Consider the following 23,916-nt stretch of genomic DNA (forward strand, 5'->3'; position numbering starts at 1 on the left):
AGACAAACAGCCATCACATCAGATAACAAATATCAGGTGATGAATAAATAAATCACCAATCCAATTAAATCATGATGATTCTTATCAAGGATGTGGAATAGGGAGAGAAGAACACCCTGTGGGTTGCTGACTGTCATAGAAACGTAGATCTACAACATTTGATTTGAGTGAATTTAAACCTTTCTACGTTTTTTTTCTCCAGACAGTTAATTAAGACTGAATTTCAATATATGGATGTGCTAACTTAAAGCACTGTGCACATTCATTCCTAAAGTCCAAGTAAATGTTTTGTACGCTAGACGTGAACTTTGCTCGTGTTGTTGTTTGCTTTTTATTTTGAAAAGCAAAGGACCCTAAAATCAATACAGCGAAAGCACTGACACAGCGAAAGCACTGACACACATGCGTTGGTGACACACTACGCTACGTGGTACGTGCTCATCGGATGGTGTGATGTCAAACCATGACAGATGTATGACAGAGGGTTGTCGCTAGTTACCACAAGCACAAAGTCAACATTGGCTATTATCGTTGAACATCATGAAAACAAAAAATGTGCTTTTTGGTCTTAATTTAAGGTTAGGTTTAGCCATCAGGTTAGCAGTGTGGTTAAGGTTATGGTTAAGGTTAGGTTTCAAATCAGATTTTAAGAAGAGAAATTTTAGAAATAGGCGGGGTTTAGCAATAATTATGACCTTGTGGCTGTGGTAACTAGTGACGACCGTATGAGTTTGACAGATCGTGGAGCGGAGCTGACTGAGAAACTTTGGGAATAACAAGCCCTTCTCCATTCGACCAACATACACGAGTAACCTTCAGGATATGCAACTAATGAACAAAAAGGCGACAAAGCTAGTAACATTTTAATTTGACAAAGTCCCATCTCGAGTTTGTCAAGTAGAATAAACAATGTTCCCGTGTTTTCGACGTTAATGAACGTGGAATAGAGCAGGCAAGGAACACCTCATCAGGCGAAAGTCGGACTGTCCAGGATCCAACTAGCTCAGCTACCTAGCTACTGCTTGGATCAGTTGTTTGCATGCAACAAAGGTAAAATGATATAAACTTGACTTTAACCAACGTTAGCATATCGGAAAGCTTACCAGCTGAGTCTCAAGCATAGCTAGTTACTGTAGCTAGCCAGCTAATGTTAGCATTAGCTCGTTAGCTAGCTATCCCAAATCAGAGCCCATTCAAGCAGACATAGGAATTGGTTTGGCTAGCCAATTTAGATAGCTAGCTTTCTCCAACCAGCTCACAATACATATTTGTTTGCTAGCTAGCTAATTGACTTTAGAGTTAGATAGACAAACAGGTTGGCTAGCTTGCTAATGTCTCGCATGGGACAAATAATTTGTTTTTGTGTTATGGATAGATTAAGTATCACGTGAGGGATTAGAACCAGATGACAAGCTATTTTAGCTAGACAGTTAGCTAACTGCTAGCTATCAAACTCCAATCCGTTTAGTTTGCTGACAAACTACATTGGGTCACCCACTTGAATAACTATTTCAACACTCACAAAGTAGTCTAACGTTAACTATGTGAGGCTAGTACAGCACCAGGCGATAACATGGCTAGTTTTGGATTGTACAAGATGATTAACGTTACCTACCAAGATACTAAGAATGCTAGCCAGCTCCACCACACTAGTCTAGTTTTCATACAGTACGTGCTATCTGGTACCGTTGGGACGTCCATACCCAGTGGTGGAAAAAGTACCCAATTGTCATTCTTGAGTAAAAGTATAGATGGCTTAATAGAAAATGACTCAAATGAAAGCCACCCAGTAAAATGCTACTTGAGTAAAAGTTGAAAAGTATTTGGTTTTCAATATAACGTTACTTTTCATACTAAAGTAAGTGTAATCAATCGCTAAAATGTACATAAGTATCAAAAGTAAAAGTATAAATAATTTCAGATTCCTCATATTAAGCAAACCAAACGGCACAATTTCCTTGTTTAATTTTTTTCAATGGATGTCCAGGGGCACACTCCAACATTTAGACATCATTTACAAAGGAAGCATGTGTGTTTAATGAACCTGCTAGATCAGAGGCAGTAGGGATGACCAGGGATGTTCTGTTGATAAGTGTGTGAATTGGACCATTTTCCTGTCAAAATGTAACGAGTACTTTTGGGTGTCAGGCAAAATGTATGGAGTAAAAAGTACAATATTTTCTTTAGGACTGTAGTAAATTTAAAAGTAGTCAAAAATATAAATAGTAAAGTTCAGATACACCAAAAAAAACTACTTAAATAGTACTTTAAAGTATTTTTACTCAAGTACTTTACACCACTGTCCATACCACCGTAGGAACGTCCAAAGGATTCTTGATAGCAGTGACCGTTTTCAGACTGTAACTAACTGAAGTTCCCATTTCATCGCAATGTCATTGCTTTGGTGACAGAATATTTATGACCTGAGGAAGAGATGATAACTAGATACGATAACCTCAAGTGTAAACAGTAGAAAGCAATTTTTATGGCCGTGTTATTACACCATCTGCTTCCCTTTTTCAATAATCATGATTCTTGATTATTGTAATGAAATGTGCTAAAGTTATTGTTAAATATGACAAGCTGTAGCTAGCTATATGTACTGTATATGCTATAGTTATGCAAAAACAGATGTAGACCACAATATTGATTTTTATTTTTATTTCTCCCTAGAATCTTATCTAATTTCACAATTTATCAGCACTAACTGTTTGTTCAGTGTCTTATCTAATTCAGTTGGGATAGAGATTCCACCAGTGAGTCAGTCAGTCATTCATTCAGTCTGCAGGCTGACTAGGGTGAAACAGTCCAACTAAAGGTTGAACTTTAAGTGAACCCTCGTCGTTTTAGCTGTTGATGAGGTTTTGAGTTGGTCTAGTTGTGGTTTGTTCGTCTATCGAGTAGTGTTAGTGGAAACGGCTGCATAACGGCTGTGGTAATGTTTGTTTCTCCTAAACTCTTGTTCCACAAGCAGATACCAGAGAGAAGCAGCCCACACTGGGCTGAAACGAGCAGACATGATGCTGTTATGTTCTCATCAGCTATCTAGTGTGTGTGTGTGTGCGTGTCATATTTTACTCCCCTTTTTGAGACCTCACTTTTTCTCATACACTCCCTCAGTCTTTCTTTCCTTGCTATTTCATCTCCTTTTAATACCTCTTCAACTCCCACAAACTCTCCAACTCTTATTCATTAAATCTCTATTTCTCTCTCTTTCTCGGTCTTCCTCTCCCCCGTTCGCTCCCTTTTCCTCTTTTACCCCTGCTCCCCCCTTTGGTTTTGTTATGGCAGGGGGTAACACTGTCTGTCTGGTGGAGAATTGAGTTTCCTTCTTCCTTGTACTCCGTGCCCTCACACTTGCGCTGTCTCCCTCTCAGCTCTCCGGTGGGTGTGCTGTTACTTACACACACACACACACACGCATCTGGCTGCGGGGGTCTTTTTAGACTAGCTAGGAGGCAGGCCTAGATTTTGCCACTCAACACATTAACGGTTGCAAAGGCCACAATGCATGGTGCTGTGTTATAATTAAGCAATAAGGTACGAGGGGGTGTGGTATATGGCCAACATACCACGGCTAAGGGCTGTTCTTATGCACGACGCACCGCAGAGTGCCTGGACACAGCATTTTTACTGCTCTAATTACGTTGGCAACCATCAACTCATGCGCCAATACAACAGGTGTAGACCTTACAGTGAAATGCTTACTTACAACCCATTAACCAACAACACTTTAAGAAGTTTTAAGAAAAAAAGTGTTCAGTAATTTTTTTTAACAGAAGCAGTAAAATAACAATAGCGAGGCTATATACAGGGGTTACCGGTACAGAGTCAATGTGCCGGGACACCGGTTAGTCGAGGTAATATGTACATGTAGGTAGAGGTAAAGTGACTATGCATGGATAATAAACTGAGAGTAAAAGTGGGGTCTGGGAAGCCCTTTGATTAGCTGTTCAGGACTCTTATGGCTTGGGGGTAGAAGCTGTTAAGATGCCTTTTGGACCTAGACTTAGTGCTCCGGTACCGCTTGCCATGCGGTAGCAGAGAGAACAGTCCATGACTAGGGTAGCTGGAGTCTTTGACAATTTGTAGGGCCTTCCTCTGACACCACCTGGTATAGAGGTCCTGGATGGCAGGAAGCTTGGCCCTAGTGATGTACTGGGCTGTATGCACTACCCTCTGTAGTGCCTTGCGGTCGGAGGTCGAGCAGTTGCTGTACCAGGCAGTGATGCAACCAGCCAGGTTGCTCTCGATGGTGCAGCTGTAGAACCTTTTTGAGGATCTGAGTACCCATGCCAAATATTTTCAGTCTCCTAAGGGAGAATAGGCTTTGTTGTGCCCTCTTCACGACTGTCTTGGTGTGTTTGGACCATGATAGTTTGTTGGTGATGTGGACACCAGGGAACTTGAAGCTCTCAACCTGCTCCACTGCAGCCCCATCGATAAGAATGAGGGTGTGCTCGGTCCTCCTTTTCCTGCTGTCCACAATCATCTCCTTTGTCTTGATCATGTTGAGGGAGAGGTTGTTGTCCTGGTACCACACGGCCAGGTCTCTGTCCTCCTCCCTATAAGCTGTCTCATCGTTGTTGGTGATCAGGCCTAACACTGTTGTGTCATCGGCAAACTTGATGATGGTGTTGGAGTCGTGCCTAACTGTGCAGTCATGAGTGAACAGGGAGTACAGGAGGGGACTGAGCATGCACCCCTGAGAGGCCCCCGTGTTGATCAGCGTGGTGGATGTGATGTTACCTACCCTTACCACCTGGGGGCGGCCCGTCAGGAAGTCCAGGATCCAGTTGCAGAGGGAGGTGTTTAGTCCCAGGGTCCTTAGCTTAGTGATAAGCTTTGAGTGCACTTTGGTGTTGAACGCTGAGCTGTAGTCAATGAATAGCAGGCCTATACCACATATACCATGCCCCCTCGGGCCTTATTGCTTAAATAATCTATATATGGCAGAGATTGGTTTACCATTGTATGTCTAGATGGGTCAGACAACCCCCCCCCCCCGTTGTCAACCAAGGTAGCAACTAGCAAGCAACAGTTGTTTCCCAGCAGTGTCAGTAAGCAGGATTTAAGGGGTCTGTGAATAGTACTCTCTCCAAAAAGTGTGTTGATCTATCCAATTAGATGTGTAATTGCATCACTCAATTTATTATGGATTTAGTGGTCCTGAAGCAAGGTAAGCAACCATCTGGGTGCATCTCGGTGATAAGGGTCTCTTAACTTATTAGTTAATCGGACTGTAGAGCTTAGTATTGCTATAAGCATCTAATCAGCCTTTTCGTGGAAGCAATGCTAGAGTTGTTGACTTTGTCATGTCTGGGTTTATTCTATAAGCAGAAGTTATCCTCAGCCTGTCATTTGGTCATGTCTTTGGCATTTGAGTAGTCATTGTTAACATTTCATATTCATTGCTCATTGGGGAGTGCAGTTTAGTTGCAGTGGCACCACACACACTGACTAGAGCTGTGAGGACACATTGTGTGGTTTCACACCTCATCAGTCTGACAAGGCAGTAACCACTGTGTGAAAGGACATGGACTTGTGGGTTGGCATGGGCATGTCTGCTGAGGTTGACTTATTCATGCTGCAGTGGGAGCGATTGGCCGCTGCTGCTAAAACGTGGCCATCACTCCCAAGAATGTGATGTAAAAAAATATACACTAAACAAAAATATAAACTCAACATTTAAAGTCTTGGTCCAATGTTTCATGGTGTCCTGTGGGCACTGATTTGCTGATGTCAAAGTTGTGAACAAAATGCCCCATGGTGGCGTTGGAGTTATGCGCAGGCATAAGCTACAGACAATGAATACAATTGCATTTTAACAATGGCACTTTGAATCCTGAGGCCCATTGTCGTGCCGTTCATCGTCCACCATCACCTCATGTTTCAGCATGATAATGCACAGCCCCATGTCGCAAGGATCTGTACACAATTCCTGGAGGCTGAACATGTCTCTGTTCTTCAATCAATCAAATTTATTTATAAAGCCCTTCTTACATCAGCTGATGTCACAAAGTGCTGTACAGAAACCCAGCCTAAAACCCCAAACAGGTGTAGAAGCACGGTGGATAGGAAAAACTCCCTAGAAAGGCCAGAACTTAGGAAGAAACCTAGAGAGGAACCAGGCTATGAGGGGTGGCCAGTCCTCTTCTGGCTGTGCCGGGTGGAGATTATAACAGAGCATGGCCAAGATGTTCATAGATGACCAGCAGGGTCAAATAATAATAATCACAGTGGTTGTCGAGGGTGCAACAGGTCAGCACCTCAGAAGTAAATGTCAGTTGGCTATTCATAGCCGATCATTCAGAGTATCTCTACCGCTCCTGCTGTCTCTAGAGAGTTGAAAACAGCAGGTCTGGGACAGGTAGCACGTCCGGTGAACAGGTCATTGTTCCATAGCCGCAGGCAGAACAGTTTAAACTGGAGCAGCAGCATGGCCAGGTGGACTGGGGACAGCAAGGAGTCATCAGGCCAGGTAGTCCCGAGGCATGGTCCTAGGGCTCAGGTCCTCAGAGAGAATTAGAAAGCATACTTACATTCACACAGGACACTGGATAAGACAGGAGAAATACTCCAGTTATAACAGACTGACCCTAGCCCCCCGACACATAAACTACTGCAGCATAAACACTGGAGGCTGAGACAGGAGGGGTCGGGAGACACTGTGGCCCCGGACGGGGCCAAACAGGCAGGATATAACCCCACCCACTTTGCCAAAGCACAGCCCCCACACCACTAGAGGGATATCTTCAACCACCAACTTACCATCCTGAGACAAGGCCGAGTATAGCCCACAAAGATCTGTTCTTCTATGGCCTGCATATGTTACACCCCTGAAAAAGGGTAGAAAGAATCACGATAGTGATACGGAATGTTTACTCATTGAACGTTTAGTGCAATCATTGTACATAAATAACACATTTTACAGAACAACAGATCTACAGGAACGATAGGGTTTGTAGGGTACAAGGCTTATTCAAATCATAACAGTATACACTGTACATCACTGAAACAAATACTGTTTTCAATATAACTGTCAAGCAAAGCTTTAACTCAGTAAACCATAACACAATTCATCAACAGGCAACAAAGTGTTTGAAAAACAACCACACAAATAACGCCGCAAAACATCTTACCAACAGCGCACACGTTCATTCACAATCGACATAAAATGGCAGCTACGTAGCAGTACCTAGCAGTACGAAGCTAGCTGCAACCGAGCACGGCTCACATTACTCTCTGCAAACCCAACCAACTTCCTCAACATGTTACTAAACAAACCTTAAACACTCTTGACATGTTATCAAGTTATTACATTTAAATTACTCTTTTTAATCATCAATAATGTACCTGAAAAGGGTAGAAAGAATCACGATAGTGATACGGAATGTTTACTCATTGAACGTTTAGTGCAATGAGAAAAAGACCGCGAATTCTCCGTGAACTTGAGTGGAGACCAGAGCAATCGATCTCAGGCTCATAGATTAAGAGCATTTAGTAGATCACAGATTAACACTTTTATCCACGACAACATAAAGGAATCAACATAACGTTTACACATTCCTCTCACAATTCGTACCCTTTGTATGCTTGACGGATTTTAACAGAATTATATAAATGTTATCAATCTATCAACTAATACTGACTGCATGATCTTCTTAACCTTAGATGTTTTAAGATCCTCACATACTATGAATTTACTAATACTTTTTAATGTATAACAGGCTATTAGTATTTCCTTTAACCTGTCACACATACTCACCAGACATGTCACACATTGATCGACGTGAATGATAGCATGTTCCAGTTCCCACCAATATCCAGCAAATTCGCACAGCCATTGAAGAGTCGTACATAATCAACAGCCTGATCAACTCTATGTGAAGGAGATGTCACGCTGTGTGAGGCAAATGGTGGTCACACCAGATACTGACTGGTTTTCTGATCCACGACCCTACCTTTTTTAAAGTTATCTTTGACCAACAAATGCATATCTGTATTCCCAGTCATGTGAAATCCATACATTAGGCAATAATTAATTTATTTCAATTGACTGATTTCCTTATGAACTGTAACTCAGTAAAATCTTTGAAATTGTACCATGTTGCGTTCATATTTTTGTTCAGTATAATTGGTAAAAAGTTTTCAGTTACTTTATATCTGGTTTTAATCTAAGTTATGAAATAAATATAATGGAGTGAAATATTTTTAGGTAAGATCATCTTTGAGAAGAAAAAGAAACGCACCCCTATTTAGGCAAGGTGCTGGCTAGCGGAGTAGAAAACTTGAAAATAAAGGAGGCCGCAAACTCTAGGAGCTCAGATGCAAAAATTTAATTACCAACGTTTCGACAGCCAAGCTGTCTTCATCGGTATAGTCACAAACACTGTGGGATGACTCATTTATATAGTGTCAAAAGACACACAGGTGTCTGTAATCATGGCCAAGAGTGGCCTAATATCATTGGTTAATTCTCAAATATTAAACTGACATGCAAAGAACAGCATACAAAAACCAAATGGATAGCATACGATGATAGATTCATTTTAGACTACACAAGCTTACAAACAATTACAATGGCAAAGTCACAATAATCACAAGAATGGCTTCAGATCAAAGTCTACGTTGAGACCCGAAGGGGGCAAGGGTCTTTAAGTTAAAGAACCAGGCAGCCTCTCGTTTTAACAATAAATTATCAAGGTCACCCCCTCTCCTAGGGAGGGTGACATGTTCGATGCCAATATAACGAAAAGACGAAATCGAGTGGCCTGCCTCCAAAAAGTGGGCCGCAACTGGGTAATTCAAGTTTTTGCACCTTATGGTGCTACGATGCTGTGATCATCTTTGAGAACTATTAACTACCAGAATTAAAAGTAGACGGGCATTTTCATCAAAAAGAACCCATGAGGACCAACAGGGGAAGTTCATAGGAGCATATTAAATTGGGTGTGAAATGAAAGCTGAGTCTATATTTTTGGGAAATCTTTCAACCATTTTCCATCTTAAAAATGTGGCATAAGTTAAGGCTTTGATTTCTGTATTAACAGCTGGAAAAGAGGTCTAAGAAAACATCTACCAGAAAGTCCTTAAAGGTATCAGAAATGCATCAAAACACAATGTTGAAGTAATGAATCCTGCCAACTAATATCAACACTAGAATATCATTTTGGAGAAATTGTTCACCTTTTTTTTAACCTTTTACCAAAAACCCACATATCTTGAAGATATTTTCAAATGTCTCTCCCTCATGAGGGAGAATCTTGAAAGTTCACAGAAGTAACAATTCATGCTAGACCTACCAATTAGTTATAATGATTTTACTGATATATGATATATGTTTATAAATTATTAAAGGGATACTTCAGGATTTTGGCAATGAGAACCTTTTATCTACTTCCCTAGAGTCCGATGAACTCATGGATACCATTTTTGTCTCTCAGATCAGTATGAAGGATGTTGGCGGTAGTTTGACGAGCCAATGTTAACTCGCATTAGCGCAATGACTGGAAGTGTATGGGTATCTGCTAGCATATCCCTTTAAGTAATTAAACTCTTAATTTCGTTTAAAAAATTCTGTAACGGAATTACTGCAACTGATTTCGCTACAATTGGATATCATAATAGTCACAAACCACAGTCGGGTCACCTGCTACTGTTCTCCCTTCCACTGCCATACTGTTTTCTTTCTGTTGTCTGGTGGTCAAACCAAGAGTGTTGAAACATTCTGAGTCTGGACATCCTCTCCCTCTGCCTCTCGCCTTCTGTGTCAAACTAAGCATGTAACTGTGTTGACAGTCATTGATCAACAAGTCATTTTGCATGTCGAACAACCCAGGCAATATCAGTAGCCTAGTCAAACTGTGCGCATCACCTTCAGCATTCAAATGTTTGTAAAATGGCTTGCGCAATATTAGGCTTTATTAGTTGAGTGACAACCAATGTAATTTGCTAGGTTATCAAATGCGCTGTTGAAAATTGTGTTTACTGGAATAAAGTAGCCTAACCAACCGCCTGAGACAGGACTCGCATCCGGCTATATAGCCTACCTGCTGATCGGGGCTTAGGCTACATTACATTTTATTTTGATCAGGTTCACCATCAGCAATAGTTTAGGTTGTTTTGCTTTAAACAATCAGTGTATATGGTAATTCTTTGATGTAATGGGGAAAGTTGATCATTTCATAAGGACAACAATTGCTTCTACCGCACTGCACGGTCAAAGTGGGAGAAAAATAACCTTCCAAATGGTCTAAACCAGGGGTGTCGAACTCATTTTGCCCTGGAGGCCACATTCGGTCTTCAACGATGTCCAGAGGGCCGCACTGAAAATGTATATATTCTTGCTGTCAAAATTAGCAAAAAATAGTCCTCTATCCATTGTTTTTGGAATTTGACAGTCTAGTGATTGTTAGCGACCTGGACAGTCAAGAAACTGTAAGAATATAGGTCCGTTATCATTTCTACACAGTTTTGATTTGGTTTTAGTCATTTTAAAGTAGATTGAGTTTTTATTTTTATTGTGTTTTTCATGCTCAACGGTTTCCCGTGTGTATCAAGAATGGTCCACCACCCAAAGGACATGCAGCCAACTTGACACAACTGTGGGAAGCCAACATGGGCCAGCATCCCTGTGGAATGCTTTCAACACCTTGTAGAGTCTGTGAAATAAGTAACGTAGAGATGCGGTCTTAAGGCCAGATATTCAGGAGGCAGAAGGTTCAGGTGCATAAGTGTTGATATTTATATTCACTCTCATTGACTTCTTACACATTGTTACGTTACAGCCTTAAATAGTTTTTTCCCCCTCATCAATCTACACACAATACCTCATAATGACAAAGAAAAAACAGGTTTTTGGATTTAAAGAGAAATGTATACATTAAAAAAAAAAAGAAATACATTTACATAAGTATTCAGACCCTTTGCTCAGTACTTGTTGAAGCAGCTTTGGCAGTGATTACAGCCTCGATTCTTGGGTATGACGCTACAAGCTTGGCATACCTGTATTTGGGGAGTTTCCCATTCTCTGCAGATCCTCTCAAGTTCTGTCAGGTTGGATGGGGAGCGTCGCTGCACAGCTATTTTCACATCTCTCCAGAGATGTTTGATCGGGTTGAAGTCCGGGCTCTAGCTGGGCCACTCAAGGACATTCAGAGACTTGTCCCGAAGCCACTCCTTCGTTGTCTTGACTGTGTGCTTAGGGTCATTGTCTTGTTGGAAGGTGAACCTTGGCCCCAGTCTGAGGTCCTGAGCACTCTGGAGCAGGTTTTCATTAAGGATCTCTCTGTACTTTTCTCCGTTCATTTTTCCCTCAATCCTGAGTAGTCTCCCAGTCCCTGCCACTGAAAAACATCCCCACAGCATGATGGTGCCAGGTTTCCTCCAGACGTGGCACTTGGCATTCAGGCAAACAAGTTAAATCTTGGTTTCATCAGACCAGAGAATCTTGTTTCTCATGTTCTTGTTTCTTATGTCATGTGCCTTTTTACTGAGGAGTGGCTTCCATCTGGCCACTCTACCACAAAAACCTGATTGGTGGAGTGCTGCAGAGATGGTTGCCCTTCTGGAAGGTTCTCCCATCTCCACAGAAGAACTCTGGAGCTCCGTCGAAGTGACCACCAGGTTGTTGGTCACCTCCCTGACCGAGGTCCCTTTCCCCCGGTTGCTCAGTTTGGCCGGGCATCCAGCTCTAGGAAGAGTCTTGGTGGTTCCAAATTTCTTCAATTTAAGAATGATGGAGGCCACTGTATTCTTGGGGACCTTCAATGCTGCAAAAAAATGTTGGTACCCTTCCCCAGATCTGTGCCTCGACACAATCATGTCTTGGAGCTCTACGGCCAATTCCTTCGACCTCATGACTTGGTTTTGGCTCTGACATGCACTGTGAACGGTGGGACCTTATAGACAGGTGAGTGTGCACATAACTAGTTTTCTGTGTGACCTGGAATTTTAATTTAAGATCACTAGTGTGCCTAAAAAAATGAAGAATTCTAGCTTTAGAAATTGTGCTCCTAAATTTCATCATGAAATTTCAACTTCAGTTCACAATTGGGGGACAAAAAGCAAACATTGCCCTCCTTATCTGATAGTGGGGTGGTAGATACCCAGTTTCCGTTATGGCTCAGTTCCGGTGCCAAAATATATATATTTTTTTTTCACTCACTCACTGGCCAGTTAATTAAGTACACCACCCCATTCATGAAAATGGATCACGTGGCAGTGGTTTACTATATAAAGTAGGCAGACGGGCATCAAGGCACTCAGGTCACTCGTTTTGCCCTTCAATCGAACAGTAACTAAGTGACTTTGAGCATGGTATGATTGTCGGTGACCGGTGCTCCGGATCCAGTATCTCAGCCGCTCTCCTGGGCTTTTCACACGCAACCGTGTCTAGGGTTTACAGAGAATGGTGCGACAAACAAAAAGCATCCAGTCAGCGGCAGTCCTGTGGGTGAAAACAGCTCGTTTATGAGAGGTTGAAGGAGAATAGCAAGAATCGTGCAAGCTAACAGGCGGGCCGCAAACAGACAAATAACGGCGCAGTACAACAGTGGTGTGCAGAACGGCATCTAGGAATGCACAACTCTTCGATCCTTGTCACGGATGGGCAATTGCAGCGGCGGGTTCCACTCCTCTCAGGACCGGTACCAAATAAACTGGCTAGTTTGTGTACATGTCCATCATTTACAAACGCGCGCACACAGAAGTCGGCTCCGATAGATTCGGCTCTGGGATAAAAATGTTGAATGGAAAATGTAATGTTTATGCAACAAATGTTAGTGCATCGAACTAGGGGTGTAACATTTAAATGAAATTTACATTTTTATTTTAAGTCACAAAATTACCACCAACTGGTCCCAATCATTATCATAAAGGGAAAAATTACACTTAAACAAATACCGAACGCAAGGATGGTGTAATGTTCGGAGATAGACGTCTTTCAAATTATTTGCCACGGATTTAAAGCGCTCTGCATGTCATCGTTAACAGTTGGAAAAATGGCAGAGAGCAGGGCAGCGACAGCAGCGAAGTGAAATGCTAACTTTGCAAGCTGGACTTGAGCTACAGTGGCAGTACAGGTGCAATGCTGAAAGTGAGCCACCGTAAGATCCAACCCGTTGCTGGCAGCAGTGCGATAAGGTACAGTTGATATGCAGCCATTGTCAATGGTAGAGGATGTTGGCTTCAATGTTGCCCTAATGGCACGTCTTGGAACAGACTACAAGATGCCATGTTCGGGGAAAAGAACATGACTGTCTGGATGGAGAAATTGTACTTTGATTTCTCTGCAAGTACAAAGCTCGATCTCTCACACCATATGTGGGGTAAGAACATATTATTGGACGTCTATGAACACACTGTCATACATCACTGCAATGAGCCATCACATTGATGAGAAGTGAGAACATGGAGAGGCACACAGCATATAATTGTTGCTGAGTGGGTGGGGGGGCAGCAGTAAGGTGAGCGCTATCTGGTAGGGTTTCGACTAGATAAATATGACATGAAATCGATCAGAATGCTGAAATCATGTCGGAAAATGTTTTTCCGGAGTGACATAATATGGAGGACTCAGTAACACGGCCTTTTCCCTATAATGTAAACTCTAACACAAATGACTTTAAGCGTATAACTTACATTTCCACAAAATCATTTGCACTCATGACTACTGGTTTTAATTTCATTTTCAGCCGACTTACAAGCAATTACTTTATGTATTTATTGTTAAAAATCAACTTGCAAGATTGCTAAATCTGTCTAGCCTGCTAAAGTTAGCCCTACTAGCCTGCTAACGTTAGCCCTACCAGTAACCTATTTTGCATTGTTAAGTAAATATAATCTCAGTAAATGTTCAAACAATAAACCAAACATTGAAGCCTTATTAGAATCCGCCCCCAAAAATGTATTTTGTTTAAAGTAATAACTACTGATTACATGCTATTGGTAAAAACAGCTGCGAGATACCTGCCTTTTCTCTGCAACTAAATAAGGATTATTTCTATTTTTAGCTGATATGCGACTGGGTACATTGAAGCAACATACAACATTATCTCAATTTGATATGTTACACCGGCAAGTATAATAATATTTGCCAGGGCATATTAATTATAAATCCTATTATTTCACATCCAATCCAAGATGGCGTAGCAGTCGGACGTGTGTTTGTATTGTCCTGTCGCGTGTAAATAGTAAATAGTAAATAGTCTTCGTATTTTTCGTATACATTTCGTATATATTTTAATTTCACTTTCCATCTAGGAACTGAATATACATAACTACATTCCGCCTCACCCAATGTGGTACGGACCTGCTATTTTTTTTATACTTTAGAACCGTAACCCCAATCAGAAGCTAGCCAGATAACTAGCTAGTAGTCAGTTAGCCACTGCTGCGGTCTTCACCCTCAACTCGGACACAGCCAGCTTCAATACCGGGCCAATACCTGCCAGTCTGCAAGCGCGATATCAACCCAGAGCATATAGGACTGCTTTTTCTCTACCACATCACCGGATTCCTGACGCAAGCTCTGGACAATTACACCGTATCATCACAGCTAGCTAGCTGCAACCGAGTGGCTACTACTGGCTAACACCTCTGTCCCGAAGCAAGCACCAGTTAGCCTTGAGCTAGCCTCGAGCTAGGCCCATCTGCCGGCTAGCTGAAGAGGTCTACCAGCGAATTCTTGGGCTACAATACCAGCTACAAGCTAATTTAGCCATTTTTTTTTTTGCCGCTGCTAGTAGCTTTTACCTTCTGCACAGACACCAGCCCTGTTATTAGCCTGGATATTACTCACCAATTTACCAGCATCGGACTGTCTCTCGACAACAACGCCGGATTCCTGCCGTAATCCCTGAGCCACTGCTTCTGATCCTCACAGCTAGCTTGCGGCTAGCGCAGCTAGCGCCACTGCCACGAAGCTAGCACCAGTTAGCAAACACAATTCTACAATTCACAACCTCTCTTTCGCCATCGCCATCTGGCTTGGATTCTCTGTCGACACGACCACGTCTGAGCAGACCCCCTCCGTCTGAGCAGACCACCCCCCGGGCTACTAACTTTAAACGCCGCGAGGCCTCCCTGCTCCATCTACGGCTGCCCCCTGGACACTATGATCACTTGGCTACATAGCTGATGCATGCTTGACTGTCCATTAATTCACGGTACTCCATTCTGTTTATTTGTGTTTTATCTGTCGGCTCTGTGCTTTAACTCAGGATCTGTGTGTAGTTAATCCGACCCTCTCTGCCTAGTCGTCGCCATTTTTACCTGTTGTTGCTGTGTTAGACTAGCACCCTGTTATTGCTGCTGTTATCTTACCTGTTGTTTTAGCTAGCTCTCCCAATCAAGACCTGCAATCACTTTATGCCTTATTGTATGTCTCTCTCAAATATCAATATGCCTTGCATACTGTTGTTCAGGCTAGTTTTCATTATCATTGTTTTGGTTTGCAATGGACCCTGTAGTTCCACTCTCCGTACCTCTGATACCCCCTTTGTCCCACCCCCCACACATGCGGTGACCTCACCCATTGAGACCAGCATGTCCAGAGATACAACCTCTCTTATCATCACCCAGTGCCTGGGCTTGCCTCCGCTGTACCCGCGCCCCTCCATACCCCTGTCTGCACATTATGCCCAGAATCTATTCTACCACGCCCATAAATCTGCTCCTTTTATTCTTTGTCCCCAACGCTCTAGGCGACCAGTTTTGATAGCCTTTAGCCGCACCCTCATCCTACTACTCCTCTGTTCCTCGGGTGATGTGGAGGTAAACCCAGGCCCTGCATGTCCCCAGTCACCCTCATTTGTTGACTTCTGCGATCGAAAAAGCCTTGGCCTCATGCATGTCAACATCAGAAGCCTCCTCCCTAAGTTTGCCTTACTCACCGCTTTAGCACACTCTGCCAATCCTGATGTCCTTGCCGTGTCCGAATCCTGGCTTAGGAAGGCCACCAAAAATTCTGAGATTTCCATACCCAACTATAACACTTTCCGTCAAGATAGAACTGCCAAAGGGGGAGGAGTTGCAATCTACTGCAGAGATAGCCTGCAAAGTTCTGTCATACTTTCCAGGTCTATGCCCAAACAGTTCGAACTTCTAATTTTAAAAATTAATCTCTCCAGAAATAAGTCTCTCACTGTTGCCGCCTGCTACCGACCCCCCTCAGCTCCCAGCTGTGCCCTGGACACCATCTGTGAATTGATCGCTCCCCATCTAGCTTCAGAGTTTGTTCTGTTAGGTGACCTAAACTGGGATATGCTTAACACCCCGGCAGTCCTACAATCCAAGCTTGATGCCCTCAATCTCACACAAATCATCAAGGAACCCACCAGGTACAACCCTAAATCCGTAAACATGGGCACCCTAATAGACATTATCCTGACCAACCTGCCCTCCAAATACACCTCTGCTGTCTTCAATCAAGATCTCAGCGATCACTGCCTCATTGCCTGTATCCGCCACGGGTCCGCGGTCAAACGACCACCCCTCATCACTGTCAAACGCTCCCTAAAACACTTCTGCGAGCAGGCCTTTCTAATCGACCTGGCCCGGGTACCCTGGAAGGATATTGACCTCATCCCGTCAGTTGAGGATGCCTGGTCATTCTTTAAATGTTACTTCCTCACCATATTAGACAAGCATGCTCCGTTCAAAAAATGCAGAACCAAGAACAGATATAGCCCTTGGTTCACTCCAGACCTGACTGCCCTCGACCAGCACAAAAACATCCTGTGGCGAACTGCAATAGCATCGAAGAGCCCCCGCGATATGCAACTGTATAGACCATTGTTATACTAATTTCCGCGACGCTTATAAGGCCCTCCCCCGCCCCCCTTTCGGAAAAGCTGACCACGACTCCATTTTGTTGATTCCAGCCTACAAACAGAAACTCAAACAACAAGCTCCCGCGCTCAGGTCTGTTCAACGCTGGTCCGACCAATCTGAATCCACGCTTCAAGACTGCTTCGATCACGCGGATTGGAATATGTTCCGCATCGCGTCCAACAACAATATTGACGAATATGCTGATTCGGTGAGCGAGTTCATTAGGAAGTGCATTGACGATGTCGTACCCACAGCAACGATAAAAACATTCCCAAACCAGAAACCGTGGATTGACGGCAGCATTCGCGTGAAACTGAAAGCGCGAACCACTGCTTTTAACCAGGGCAAGGTGACCGGAAGCATGACCGAATACAAACAGTGTAGCTATTCTCTCCGCAAGGCAATCAAACAGGCTAAGTCTCAGTACAGAGACAAAATCGAGTCGCAATTCAACAGCTCAGACACAAGAGGTATGTGGCAGGGTCTACAGTCAATCACGGATTACAAAAAGAAAACCAGCCCCGTCGCGGACCAGGATGTCTTGCTCCCAGACAGGCTAAACAACTTTTTTGCCCGCTTTGAGGACAATACAGTGCCACTGACACGGCCCCCTACCAAAACCTGCGGGCTCTCCTTCACTGCAGCCGAGGTGAGTAAAACATTTAAACGTGTTAACCCTCGCAAGGCTGCAGGCCCAGACGGCATTCCCAGCCGCGTCCTCAGAGCATGCGCAGACCAGCTGGCTGGTGTGTTTACGGACATATTCAATCAATCCTTATCCCAGTCTGCTGTTCCCACATGCTTCAAGAGGGCCACCATTGTTCCTGTTCCCAAGAAAGCTAAGGTAACTGAGCTAAACGACTACCGCCCCGTAGCACTCACTTCCGTCATCATGAAGTGCTTTGAGAGACTAGTCAAGGACCATATCACCTCCACCCTACCGGACACCCTAGACCCACTCCAATTTGCTTACCGACCCAATAGGTCCACAGACGACGCAATCGCAACCACACTGCACACTGCCCTAACCCATCTGGACAAGAGGAATACCCATGTGAGAATGCTGTTCATCGATTACAGCTCAGCATTTAACACCATAGTACCCTCCAAACTCGTCATCAAGCTCGAGACCCTGGGTCTCGACCCCGCCCTGTGCAACTGGGTCCTGGACTTCCTGACGGGCCGCCCCCAGGTGGTGAGGGTAGGTAACAACATCTCCACCCCGCTGATCCTCAACACTGGGGCCCCACAAGGGTGCGTTCTGAGCCCTCTCCTGTACTCCCTGTTCACCCACGACTGCGTGGCCATGCACGCCTCCAACTCAATCATCAAGTTTGCGGATGACACTACAGTGGTAGGCTTGATTACCAACAACGACGAGACGGCCTACAGGGAGGAGGTGAGGGCCCTCGGAGTGTGGTGTCAGGAAAATAACCTCACACTCAACGTCAACAAAACAAAGGAGATGATTGTGGACTTCAGGAAACAGCAGAGGGAGCACCCCCCTATCCACATCGACGGGTCAGTAGTGGAGAAGGTGGAAAGTTTTAAGTTCCTCGGTGTACACATCACGGACAAACTGAATTGGTCCACCCACACAGACAGCGTTGTGAAGAAGGCGCAGCAGCGCCTCTTCAACCTCAGGAGGCTGAAGAAATTCGGCTTGTCACCAAAAGCACTCACAAACTTCTACAGATGCACAATCGAGAGCATCCTGTCGGGCTGTATCACCGCCTGGTACGGCAACTGCTCCGCCCACAACCGTAAGGCTCTCCAGAGGGTAGTGAGGTCTGCAGAACGCATCACCAGGGGCAAACTACCTGCCCTCCAGGACACCTACACCACCCGATGTCACAGGAAGGCCATAAAGATCATCAAGGACAACAACCACCCAAGCCACTGCCTGTTCACCCCGCTATCATCCAGAAGGCGAGGTCAGTACAGGTGCATCAAAGCAGGGACCGAGAGACTGAAAAACAGCTTCTATCTCAAGGCCATCAGACTGTTAAACAGCCACCACTAACATTTAGCGGCCGCTGCCAACATACTGACTCAACTCCAGCCACTTTAAAAATGGGAATTGATGGAAATTATGTAAAAATGTACCACTAGCCACTTTAAACAATGCCACTTAATACAATGTTTACATACCCTACATTACCCATCTCATATGTATATACTGTACTCTATATCATCTACTGCATCTTGCCATCTTTATGTAATACATGTACCACTAGCCACTTTAAACTATGCCACTTTATGTTTACATACCCTACAGTACTCATCTCATATGTATATACCGTACTCTATACCATCTACTGCATCTGCCATGCCGTTCTGTACCACCACTCATTCATATATCTTTATGTACATATTCTTTATCCCTTTACACTTGTGTGTGTGTGTAAGGTAGTAGTTGTGGAATTGTTAGGTTAGATTACTGTTGGTTATTACTGCATTGTCGGAACTAGAAGCACAAGCATTTCGCTACACTCGCATTAACATCTGCTAACCATGTGTATGTGACTAATAAAATTTGATTTGATTTGATTTCAGGGAAGTCAGGAACCAATACACGCAGTCAGTCAGGAAAGCAAAGGCCAGCTTTTTCAAGCAGAAATTCGCATCCTGTAGCTCTAACTCCAAAAAGTTCTGGGATACTGTAAAGTCCATGGAGAACAAGAGCACCTCCTCCCAGCTGCCCACTGCACTGAGGCTAGGTAACACGGTCACCACCGATAAATCCGTGATAATCGAAGACTTCAACAAGCATTTCTCAATGGCTGGCCATGCCTTCCTCCTGGCGACTCCAACCTTGGCCAACAGCCCCGCCCCCCCCGCTGCTACTCGCCCAAGCCTCCCCAGCTTCTCCTTTACCCAAATCCAGATAGCAGATGTTCTGAAAGAGCTGGAAAACCTGGACCCATACAAATCAGCTGGGCTTGACAATCTGGACCCCCTATTTCTGAAACTGTCCGCCGCCATTGTCGCACCCCCTATTACCAGCCTGTTCAACCTCTCCTTCGTATCATCTGAGATCCCCAAGGATTGGAAAGCTGCCGCGGTCATCCCCCTCTTCAAAGGGGGAGACACCCTGGACCCAAACTGTTACAGACCTATATCCATCCTGCCCTGCCTATCTAAGGTCTTCGAAAGCCAAGTCAACAAACAGATCACTGACCATCTCGAATCCCACCGTACCTTCTCCGCTGTGCAATCCGGGTTCCGAGCCGGTCACGGGTGCACCTCAGCCACGCTCAAGGTACTAAACGACATCATAACCGCCATCGATAAAAGACATTACTGTGCAGCCGTCTTCATCGACCTGGCCAAGGCTTTCGACTCTGTCAATCACCATATTCTTATCGGCAGACTCAGTAGCCTCGGTTTTTCTAATGACTGCCTTGCCTGGTTCACCAACTACTTTGCAGACAGAGTTCAGTGTGTCAAATCGGAGGGCATGTTGTCCGGTCCTCTGGCAGTCTCTATGGGGGTACCACAGGGTTCAATTCTCGGGCCGACTCTTTTCTCTGTATACATCAATGATGTTGCTCTTGCTGCGGGCGATTCCCTGATCCACCTCTACGCAGACGACACCATTCTATATACTTCCGGCCCTTCCTTGGACACTGTGCTATCTAACCTCCAAACGAGCTTCAATGCCATACAACACTCCTTCCGTGGCCTCCAACTGCTGTTAAACGCTAGCAAAACCAAATGCATGCTTTTCAACCGTTCGCTGCCTGCACCCGCACGCCCGACTAGCATCACCACCCTGGACGGTTCCGACCTAGAATATGTGGACATCTATAAGTACCTAGGTGTCTGGCTAGACTGCAAACTCTCCTTCCAGACTCATATCAAACATCTCCAATCCAAAATCAAATCAAGAATCGGCTTTCTATTCCGCAACAAAGCCTCCTTCACTCACGCCGCCAAACTTACCCTAGTAAAACTGACTATCCTACCGATCCTCGACTTCGGCGATGTCATCTACAAAATAGCTTCCAACACTCTACTCAGCAAACTGGATGCAGTTTATCACAGTGCCATTCGTTTTGTTACTAAAGCACCTTATACGACCCACCACTGCGACCTGTATGCCCTAGTCGGCTGGCCCTCGCTACATGTTCGTCGTCAGACCCACTGGCTCCAGGTCATCTACAAGGCTATGCTAGGTAAAGTGCCGCCTTATCTCAGTTCACTGGTCACGATGGCTACACCCACCCGCAGCACGCGCTCCAGCAGGTGTATCTCACTGATCATCCCTAAAGCTAAAACCTCATTTGGACGCCTTTCCTTCCAGTTCTCTGCTGCCTGCGACTGGAACGAATTGCAAAAATCTCTGAAGTTGGAGACTTTTATCTCCCTCAACAACTTTAAAAATCTGCTATCCGAGCAGCTAACCGATCGCTGCAGCTGTACATAGTCCATCTGTAAACTACCCACCCAATTTACCTACCTCACCCCCCCATACTGCTTTTATTTATTTACTTTTCTGCTCTTTTGCACACCAGTATCTCTTCTTGCACATGATCATCTGATGATTTATCACTCCAGTGTTAATCTGCTAAATTGTAATTATTCGATTTATTGCCTACCTCATGCCTTTTGCACACATTGTATATAGATTCTCTTTTTTTCTACCATGTTATTGACTTGTTTATTGTTTACTCCATGTGTAACTCTGTGTTGTCTGTTCACACTGCTATGCTTTATCTTGGCCAGGTCGCAGTTGCAAATGAGAACTTGTTCTCAACTAGCCTACCTGGTTAAATAAAGGTGAAATAAAAAATAAAATAAAAAACATGGCGATGTAGGAAGCTAAAAGGTTAGCTAGCTTGCAGTGTTTAGCCAACTTGCTAGCAAGGGAAGACCAGATGAGACTCTTATTTTGCATTCACATCAAATGAGAAGACCACAAGAACATTTCTGTCACCCCCTGGTGAATTTTGCTGTTTGCGAGTCTGGATCAGTGAGGTATCATGTTACCGAAAGATGGACTTTCCTCTAAAACGTGACCATCAGCTCACGCACGTGCATAGATCTACGCACGCTAAGTGTGTGGAAACTTAAAGCAGGATATAATGTCAGTGCTATGGTCTGTCCGCATTGATTCCAACTCTTTTCAATAATTTACAATTGGGCTTTGGTCTATATTTTGTCTTCAAATGTCATGTGTGGAGGAGTAAGATTTAGGCTACACAATGTTTTCATTGTTTAGAAAACCAGGAGCAAGGCTGTGTGTTGCTGCCGAAGCATAGCATAAGGCCTAGTTGAAGTTGATGGGCTAGTATTTTGTATTTCGCAAGGATGTTGCACAAACTTCTAGAACTTCAGTGTTTTGGGAGTACGAAGATGTATCTGTCTATATGGACACTAAACCTGGTTGATTCTTTCTTTCTTAAGCAACACACCAAAAAAACTTGGTATCGGCTGCCTTCAGAGACAGATGACTTAAGCTTAAATTTCCACTCCGGTGACTTTTCCCAAAGATATCAAGAGCATTTAGACTTGTCCCCCACCCACAACCTGTCAAACTAGTTTTCACATTTTCACATTTCCCTAGTATAAGCATTTCTGAAAGTGATAATTTTGACTCTTATGACAGAGTATCAATGTAAACCAGTCCATTCATACTTTGTATAACAGAAACCCATAACCTAGATTGCAAATTAACCTATGAATATAGAATGTGTAGACTTGACTGATGTATACCACTGTGGTGGCATTTATATCTTTGGGGTAATAGACGCAGGTAAGAACTTGCCAAATTTGTCCATCTAGGCCTATAGTAGGCTAATCCCCAACCATTCAAAGTCGCTGCCCATTTGAAATGCTTATAGTTGATGAAGAGCTCCATAGAGTCCACCTAGGGCATATTCACCTCATTTTAAAATAATCCCTCTGGTCTTTCACAATGTGTGTTTATCACTAATCTGGGTCGGAGGTGAATGGTCATCCCATTCAGTGGGCACAGAGGGAGGAGCACCAGTTCATCTGGTCTGTTTTCACTGGAGAAGGGGGAGGTGCATACAGGAGCTGGGTGGAGAGAAGGGAGTGGAGAGGGGATGGGGGGGGTGAAAGGGCATTCATAGGATAGAGTTTGTGCAGTGGAGAGAAATTCACAATATCAACCACTCAGAGAATTCAACAAAGCAGAGACCTGTTGGGATGCTTGTACAATTCAACCCTACCTTTCTCCTCCCTTGAAGCAATCCCAGATCTCTGAGCGAGTGTTACTGGGGAAAGTATTGAGGTGGACATTTCTCCAATTACATAGGTCGGTGATTCCATCCAGGAAGTTAGGATGAATTTTATAAGTGTTGAAACAGTCCAGTCCCAGGGAACAAGACTAACTACGAGGCAACTCTGACCTTGACTGGCTCTATTGTTTTAAAGGCTGTTGCCAGCAGGTCCCAATTATGTCTAATCCACTGGCTTCTTCTCCTTATCACCTGTCCTTCCTTTTCTTATGTCCTCTCCTTCATGATCACTGGTCTAAAATAACATAACAAAACATGATAAACTAAGGCCTAGGGCTTGTTTGAATACTTATAAAATGCATCCCTCCTTCCTGAGCTAATGATTGAACACAATTTCCTTCACCCAATCTGGTCATATCAGATCATCAGTGACTGATTATCTCTAAGAAAGGAAGGATTCGCTGTCTTGTGAAGAGAAGGTGACAAGGAAAGGAACCTGTTTAAAAGCATTGGGACACATCCATCTACTTCCCTCTCCATCCTTCCTTCCCTCTCTCCTGTCAGTTTTTTGGCTCTTTAAGTCCAGCTCGTAGATTAACTATGACGCAGCCAGCCTCAATCATTCCTGCCTAAGCTGCTCTTATTTAACACTGGGAAATGAATACGTTCTTTGCTTTGTCTTAATCGCACCAAAGCTGGGGACTGTTGGGAAAGATTTTAGAAGTTTAGCATTATGAGCCACTGCCAAGGGCTCCGGGCGGTGCGGCTCGTCTAGTCAGTCATTGATTCGTCAGAGAATGGGTTCTCTTTGATCTTGTCACTGTTATGTATCGGAGTTCAGCAAATGGGCTTTGTTTCGCTTAGTGTTCAGAAA

The 23,916-nt window shown here is 44.0% G+C and overlaps 1 protein-coding gene across 2 annotated transcripts in view; it reads left to right on the forward strand.

Moving 5' to 3' along the window:
- Positions 1–596: 596 nt before the first annotated feature.
- Positions 597–23,916, forward strand: part of LOC139563669 (peroxisome proliferator-activated receptor delta-like) — a 50,451-nt gene continuing 27,131 nt past the window's right edge. Inside the window, exon 1 of one of the 2 annotated variants that reach the window (XM_071382533.1) lies at positions 597–1,050. The gene's annotated coding sequence lies outside the window, so the exon portion shown is untranslated. The remainder of the gene's footprint in view (positions 1,051–23,916) is intronic. The other variant, XM_071382525.1, reaches the window with a different exon arrangement.

This window comes from Salvelinus alpinus, chromosome 2 (assembly GCF_045679555.1).
Source record: "Salvelinus alpinus chromosome 2, SLU_Salpinus.1, whole genome shotgun sequence".
NCBI classification, from domain to species: Eukaryota; Metazoa; Chordata; class Actinopteri; order Salmoniformes; family Salmonidae; genus Salvelinus; species Salvelinus alpinus.